Source organism: Nuphar pumila, chromosome 16, assembly GCF_984573655.1.
Source record: "Nuphar pumila chromosome 16, dmNupPumi1.hap1.1, whole genome shotgun sequence".
Classification (NCBI taxonomy): domain Eukaryota; kingdom Viridiplantae; phylum Streptophyta; class Magnoliopsida; order Nymphaeales; family Nymphaeaceae; genus Nuphar; species Nuphar pumila.
The window spans coordinates 83,721,100-83,730,379 of record NC_143264.1 but is presented as its reverse complement, the minus strand read 5'-3'; positions in this window follow the sequence as shown (position 1 = coordinate 83,730,379).

Sequence of the window (9,280 nt, the reverse complement as noted above, 5' to 3'; positions counted from 1 at the left end):
GAAATTTTTTGTGGGACCCATCTGAGAGGTAATCTATCCATCCATGGTGTTTGGATTACTGTTCATCACATGAATGAATGGCATCCAAAGCTTCCTCAGATGTGCCTCTAACTTGATCCTATCTCATTAATAATCCGCATGCCCCATAATACTGGCACTTTTTTTTTGTTCATCACAAATGTTAAACCAACTTGCTTGGATGGCTTGCTTTGTAAAGGTAGGACCTGACTTGACTAACAAATAAAGGCATCTCAGTCACTTTATTTGAGTTAGGAATGTCAACGGCTCAGATGTAACCGGATACCAGATCCTGAATCTGGTTCTGATTAATCCAATTCAGTAGCCAAATTCAGATCCTATTAAAAAACTAGATTCGGACACAGTATTAATTTTGTATTGAAATCTGAATATGAATCCGATTAAGTGTAAGTAACGGGTTTTAGACTAGTCAGTTCCAGATTTGGTTTTATCTGTTTTCATCTGACTCCGATTGATTCTGAATCCCAATAGGTCGTCAGATCCGATTAAGTCAGATTAGGCAATGCCTAAATCCGACCCATTGACATCCCAAATTTGACTAAACAAGGGCCAAAGTAAAGATTTAAGATTAAGCGTGCTTTTGAAACATAAATTGTAAAAGTATAATATTCAATATAGTTACAAGTCGCTTTTTGTAAATAACCAATAAGTTAAGAGGCTTGCTGTAAGTTACTCATTCGGTTATTGTATTTAGCTGCTATAATATGTGCAAGAGAGATGTTTGGTCTTAAAACGGTTCAGTCAATTGACCTTAGCTTAGTCAAATAAAGTGATTAAAATGCTCTCTTAATTAGCTTTTTTGTTTTGTTGCAAGTTGAAACAAATGTTGTAGAATCAGTTTTTATACCCAATCATTTTTCAAAACAGTTGAGAAAATCAGCGGGAATCGAATCAGATTGTTTTTGAATCGGCCTCTTCAAATTGTTGATTTTAATCAAATTCAAAACATCATTATAAAAAGAAAATTATCTAGAATAAGGAAAATAAAAAAAAATAAAGTAAATAATGGCTTGTAGGGTCCAACCAAATTAAAAAATGTGCATTTCATGCCTAAACAATATAATACCCAATAAATATCATAAAATTAAAGCAAGCATAATTATCATAAAATTAAAACAAGTTTAAAACCAATTTGGGTGATTCTCAAGAAAATCAATGCAGGGATAACATTGGTTGAAATTTAAAACAACTTGAGGAATTTGACATGCACATGTACCTGTTAGGGTCGTCAACGGGTTGGATATATCCAACCCCAAGCCTGCTCAACTAATTTTTGGGCTCTCGGGTCAAGGAAATGAAATCTCAAATCTGGATCCATATAACTTAAGGAGCTTATTTTTACTGAAAATATAAAATACCTGCTCCAAACTTTGTTAAGTTAGGTATCCTACAAAAATCATAACCCAAAACTAACCCACATATTGCTCGGTTCATGTTTGTGTTGTCCCAAATAATATTCATTCAGCATTTTTATGCCCATACCCAGATGTTCTGGTTCGGGTCAGGCTGGATCATACGATTCAAACCCTATCGATCTACAGCCCTAGGATCCTCCAATAGACGTGGGGCGTTATGCCTATGTCATCAGTGCTCAGCATATCTCCATATTCATTGGCGTTTGATTTTCACCATTATCTTATTCTTTCCCCTTTTATTTGCACCATTCTTTGGATCTTACATAATTTTGTTGATTTATGAAACTAGCAAAATCAACATTACCGTTGTAAACCAAACACCACCAATGCATACATGATAGTGATGCAACGTTTGTCATATGATTATATGAATCACATAATTTTGCACCCTCCTCACACTGCAATGAATTTGGGTGGGTGAAATTTGAGTGCAGTACTTTGGCTGATGGTAGGTTTCCAAATCAAGGCTTAATTCATTCAAGTCTATAGCAACAGACAATTTTGCCATAACCCCTTTTTTTTAGGCCGAGATTCTTGTGATTTCATTCCCATCTTTCCTTCCTGCTAAAACTACACCACATAGAATGAAAAAAGAGGAATGTCAATGCATATGAGAATAAATTATTGATCTTTATCAATAGACCTGCTAAAGAACTATTTTATTGCCAGAATTTAGCATTACTTTAGCTACTTCAGTGGCTCGTTCGGTTACCCGAAATTCACGATTGTTCCATTTTCTGATGTTATCAATGTATAATCATAGTGACAAATATAACGAGATTTATGAAAATCTCGTGATAATATATGGCAATTTCTCGAGAGATTTTCAAAATCTCACGAGATTTATGAAAAAACATAAATACCATGATTTAAACGCGATATTTACGTTTTAAACAACTATTTATCGCAAAAAAAACATGTACTTTTATTTTTAAATAAATTTTATTAATATTTTCTTATAAAAAATAAATTTTATATTTTTAAATTTGTTTTTCTATTGCCAAGATTTTGCCGAAAAAACACTACATTTAAAAAAAAAATCAATTTCTTGCAAGTTTTTGAGAAACGAGAAATTGCCGTTTAAAACATTTGTCATTATGTGTATAATGGTCAAATAGGATTATTTTCTTCTCGAGATCTTTAACTTTTTTTCATTAGCGTCCTGCCTTGCACCAAGGCATAACACGAAAAAAGTTTGTCGGCCTAGCTCGAGCTGGGATCACTAACTAATACTAAGATAATATAGATAGACCAAAAAAGGGAATGAAGGGATATTTAAAAGAATTATAATATCATTTGAGGAAGAGGCACCTGTGGGAGGAAGCAGCTGAAAATGAGCGTTTTTGCTCATGCTGACATTGTGGCCGTCTGTTTGCATTTTGGATGAATGCCACGTGGTTTTGTTAACTTTTGAGCTTTTTAAAATGCAAATCGGATGGCCACCATGAGCAAAAACTAGGGGTGGCAATCGGGTCGGGTTGGCGTGTCAGCATACCTCAACCTGAACCCGACCCGTTTATTAAACGGGTTGACTGTGGCAAACACGAACCCGACCCGTTTAATAAACGGGTAACCCGACACGACCCGCCAACCCATTTAATAAATGGGTTGGGTCGGGTAAACGGGTTTTCAGGTTGGCGGGTCAGGTTGGCGGGTCGGGTTGGCGGGTCGACCCACCCGCCTAACCCATTTATTAAACGGGTCAGCCGGGTTGGCGGGTTGGCATACCCCCAACCCGAACCCGACATGTTTAATAAACGGGTTACGCGGGTCGACCCGTTTATTAAACGGGTTGGCTTAAGCCCAACCCGAACCCACCTAAGAGGCGGGTTGGCGGGTCGTGTCAGAAATTGCCACCCCTAGCAAAAACTATACAATATATTAATAGCAATCTCTTGCTCAATTCATGTATTTGTCATTTGATCCACTAGTATTACGTTAATATATAGAAACCTCTTTTGATAAATACTGATAACTCTCGGATAGAGTATTAGATATATACTGAACTATTAATATTAGTAAATACTTTTTCTTGGGTAAAAGAACATATGACTCAATGCAATTTTGTATTGATGATGATATATGTAATCACTAAGACATTTATTTAAAATGCATATCTCATTTTTGCCGCCCCCTTTTTTGGTGGTCTTAGTTAGGGCTGGTAAACCAGACGAGCTTGAATTGGGTCATTCTTGTGGCAAGCCAAGCCAAGTTCCAACTCATAATCAGTCTGAGTTAAATGAACCAAGTTCAAGCTGGCTTGTTTGTAGAAAACATACATTGTTTTAGAGCGGGAAGAAATAGGATTATAAAAAAATACATGTAAAATATATTTCTTATTACCTAGGGCTGTCAATGAGTTGGGTTTGAACAGGACCCGATCCATACCAAACCCTATAGGATCAGGGTTTGGTGATAAATAAGAAGGCCCGATTGGAATTCGGGTCAGTCCCAAATGGTCTGATCAATGTATTCGGGTATGGTTTGCAAAATTTCATACTATAGACTCAGGCCCGACTCGAGTTCCAATTAAGATCAGCAATTTTTCAATGTAAAAAATACTATTTTATCTTGTATTGTCTGGGTCTGGGTCTGGTTCACATCATCCTTGTAGGATCTGGGTATTGTTTCTCTTATAATGGGTCGGATTAGACCCAGTACTATCATCTTAAATGAGGTTTGAGTCTGATTTCACCTGCGTCCGAACCAAACCTGACCCATTGACACTTCTATTATTACCTAACAAGCTTATATGAGTCGAGCTGACCCGAGCACCTACTGTTCATATTCAGCTTGCTGAGCCTATTTTACAAGTTTGACCGAGCTCTTTATGAGCCGAGCCACGAGTGAAAAGCCTAGTCCTAGTCCATAAGATTAACTACCAAATTGAGTTGCACCTTTCCGTAAATGGTGAAAAGCAGCTTGACCGTTACAGTCAAGTTGTTTCATGCAGGGCTCTCATTGGGATTGGAAGTGCCTGTACTTGACATCAAATAATTTAGCCCACCATGCAATGTAATGCACGTCCCAAACATTTTGGGGCACCTCTCTCTCTCTCACACACACACATACACACACAGAGTAACCCCTAAAGTGTTTGACGGACTAGCACGCACCACTGATCCCGTTCACGATCTCGTTCTGAGTAAAATCAGGGCGGTCAAGAACCGCCGCTAATTCTCTTATTTTGCACAAAATCGACAAACGAGCCTATCTAGGAAAACCTGAAAAGTGGAGAAAGAAAATGTGGGGTTGATAAGGTATTAATGTTGACCGTTAGATTGGTCAGCCTTTAGCTGCTAGTTGTTTGATGGGTTGGGCATAGACAACAATGCCCTACTCTCTCTCTCTCTCTCTCTCTCTCTCTCTCTCTCTCTCTCTCTCTCTATATATATATATATATATATATATATATATATATATATAGTGAGGAAGACATGCTTCTTTCATGATTCTGGTCCCAGAGATAAGTTTGGCATGGGTGATTTACTAGGCATCAATGCACAGAGCATGTGTTTTCAATGAAAAAAATGATATTTGAATCATAAAAAATTTACAAAAGATTTTGAACAGTTGATTTTTGAACCTTATAAAAACCCACCCATGCATTGGAATCAAACGCTACAAGAGCTTATCCCTATAAAATTGAGTGGCAAATCACATTTGTACAGTCTAAATTTAAAAATAAAATGAAAAAGCCTGAAAAACCCATTTAGCATGTTTCCCTCACTCACTCTTTATATATATATATATATATATATATATATATATATATATATATATATATATATATATATAGAGAGAGAGAGAGAGAGAGAGAGAGAGAGAGAGAGATTAGTAACTGTGCAGTTGCACTTGCCGCTGGATCTTAATAAGATCCAACGGCCAACAATAGCCATGCTTAAAGAGGTTTCAGTTATCCTTTTACCCTTCTTCCCTATTTTGCATGCTCCTCTCTCTCTCTCTCTCCCACCACACTACCGCCTCAGCATTAGATCATCATTATCGGAGGCCCGAGCCTTCCCTGAGCCGCACTGCTGGATCCCCTCCCTCTATGTTGAGTCAAAACCTCTCCTAAATCGAGAATCATTGGATCCTCTCTCTCTCTCTCGATGAGCATCGTTGGAGGAATCTTCCCTGAGATGAGCACCATTGGATCCCATCCCTCCATGTCAAGCTAGCACATCCGCATCCCCTCCCACTCCCACCGTCCCACTTGTAACGCGTCAAAATTTTTAACTTGTAAAATTTAAGAAAAAATTTAAATGTTGTAGTTAATCTTTTTTCAAAGTTAAACCGATAGTTCAGCGGAATATTGGTTCGAAAAGATCAAGTTAGCGAACCCCGGGCAAGTTACAAGCAAAATATTTAGTAAATGGATTGGGTCCCCAAATGTCTCAATTTTTGGTCTGTATTTCTGCACATTCATTCAAAACTATAAAGATTCAAACCAAGGTTTAGATAGAAATAATTTTATATAAAAGTTCATAGTGCTAAGAAGTGAACAATGAATCCTTGACATCACCACATCATCACACCATCACCTATAACAGTGGTCTACTTGTCACTTGGATCCCATGAAAAGAGTCAGACTCATGAAAGCCTGGTAGGTACAATGATGTCACGTAGTTATACAGAACTAATACAAGTATTAATCATGGTTCAAAAATATTGTATCACATGCAATTGAACGATTCACAAAATTGTATAAGCAGAGTATTGTTTCTATTTCAAACAAGCAGTGTGTGCATCATGTCTTTGTTTCGATATTTACCTACCTATAGGTACTTACATGATGAAATTATAGAAACAATTGAGACCATTCGGGGGTTTATTATTTTATATAAATTGATAACCCGAATGACTAGCGAAGAGTGATCCAAAGGAGACAATATAAAAATCAAAAAAGAATTTTTCAAATGCTGAAATAAACGAGAATGTGTCTTAACTTTTGCAGAAGTTATGGGATCAATCACTTAGGATAATAATTGGTAGCCATGTCTTCTAGCTCTGATGACTAAGGACACCAAATTATTGTCACTCATAAAGCGTAGTTGCTAACAACTTGTCCATTGAAGTTTATACCAACTATCATCTCCAGATAGGCATAATGGGTGAATGAGTTATGAGATTCTCTATTATTAAGGAGTTTTACCACATTTGGCATATGCCTCGCTTAGATAGGCATCATCTACCTGTTTTGGGTAGGTTTTCAAGTTTGTTATTATTGTAACTCATTCACCATATTCTGATTTTGAAACTAATCGAGCACTTTGTCTGTGATGGCGATCCTCGAATTTGTATGTGATTTTCCTATGGAATGGTGCATTGTTGCACTACGAGGTTTTCCATAAACCTTGACTCATTCATTACTGTACGGGCATATCTCGCATGTCTTATAGTATACAATGATGATAAACAACTCAGTTTTCAGAAACGATTAATGCTTTTCTTTTTTAAAACCAACAAGGGTATTCTAAGATATTTTCGCTTATTAAAACGATATCCTGATCCTCAAGTCGAGGTAGAACTAAGTTATTCCCCGATGCATATCGAAAAACTTAAAGTACGTGTAACTGGGGTCAACGTAATCGAAGTTTCGTATTTTGCTTGTCCAAAAACAAATTCAATTACATATTTTTGAAACATATCAAACTTATTTTTTTTAACTATCTTTTAATATTCGAACCACTCAGGGCTAATGTTTCATAAAGTTCGATAATTAAAAATGTTTGATGCATGCAAATATAAAATCTTGCACATGTTTTTTGAAAAGAGCATTAAAACACATTATGCATGTTAAAGTGTGCATATGTAAGTAAATCATGCATAATTTAATAAAATAAGTATATGCAAAAATGCATACATAAATAAATGCACACATAATTTAAAGAAAGCAACATCCGCATAAATACCATCGTAAATAAATGTGTGCATAATTTAAATAAAACAAGAGTACATAAAACTACGTACGCAAACAAATGCACGCATAAATTAAGAAATTAGTGTTTGCATAAATGTCATCATAAATAAATGTGCATATAATTTAAATAAAATATTAATACGCAAAATTGCATACTAAAATAAATCATACATATATATGTATGTATATATGTATAATAATATAATATATATATTCGACGTAAATAAGAAATACTTATATTAGTATTGCACAACCATAGTCATCACATGTATTTTCCCTACCTCATAAAAGGTACAACCTTTTGACAAATTTATGCGTAAGTGACAGCTTGCTCGTGCCTTAGTATTTGTACTGGAGGTATGGGAACTCGTGGATGCACAAGTTCGAAGCGTTCAAGTTCTTTTTGCGAAACTGCGGCAAAAGCGATGGTTAAAAACATATTTTTTTGGTGGAGGTGATGACTATGATGGCATCAGGGTCAAACCCGAACTGATTTCGAGTTCACCGGATTGAGCTGGGCTCGGTTAGGTAGAACTAAGTTGGGCTTAGTTGGGTTGAGTCAAGCCGGGCTCGACTTTGGTCAAACCGAGCTCGACTTTGGTCAAACTGAGCTAAGTTTGGTTTTGGTTAAATCGAGTTGGCTCGGTTAAGAACAAATTGAGTTTGGCTTGGTTGCGAAGTGAACTGAGCTGGTCTCGGTGAAGGTTTGAATTGAGCTGCCTTGGTTATCATCAAACCTAGTTAGGCTCGATTCGAGCTCACTAACAGGGCTGGGGGGGGGGGGGGGGGGGAGGGAGGGGGGCTTAACCCTAATTGATCTAAGCTCGTCTGAACCGAGCCAATAATGCAAACAAACCCAAAGGAAGAGCGGCTTGGTTGAGCTCGAGTTGAGCTCCAAAATTAAAGAGGGGGCAGCAATAATCTCAATAGAGTCGGGCTTGGTTCGAGTGGATCGAGTCAGACTCAGTTTGAGTGGACTGAGTTAGGTTCGGTTCGAGTGGAACCGAGTTGAGGCTCGATTAGAGGGAGCCCGAGTTGGGCTTTGTTTTGATAAACTACGTCAGCCTTGGTTGAGCTCAGTTGAAATGAATCGAGTCAGGAAACTGAGCTTGACTCAATTGGGTCAGCTCAGGGAGCAGCGAGCACAATAGCATTGCTAGCGGCTCGCCAAAAAAGAGAACACAAGGGGGTACCACAGGGGTTGGGGCGATCTGGTGGCTCGACTGAGCCGAGCCCAGTCCAACCCTGTCTAAGATCTAGGGACACCCATGCTCGGTTTGAATGGATCTGATCCCTATGTTATTTAACATAAGATCCACCTTGGGTCTTATTTGGTTCTTGGATCCAAATTAATATTCATCTATAAATATATTATGTATATATATACACACACACATTTGTTTAATTGTTTTAAAGTTGGTTCCTTTATTTGGATCTGATTCTAAACTTGTTCGGTTCAATAATTTGGATCACTCTTGGATCCAACTTGTTTTTAAAATTGGATCCATCTAATAGATCCAAAGCTAAGTCTTAAGGTTTTGAGAAGTCCGGTTGGAATCTCACTGTGAGCTGTTTTGACTCAATCTAACCTTGTAGATGCGTTCAACATGGTTGATTTAGTGGGAATTGACTCTTGGATTGTGTTTTTTCAATGAAAAAATATCTTTCTTAATTAGGAAAATTTAATGCATTTATGACTTCATTTTTTGCACCAGAAGAAAAATCTATACAAATGCCGAACTCCAGCGATCCAAAAGCTGATTCCAACTACACAGAGCATATAGATTACATCTTAGACTTACACCCCCTAATTTTTTTTTTCTAAGTTGATTGTAGATGCAATTGATTGATTGTAGCACACACACACACATGAAAACAGCCGGGTCACATACACCCTCACACC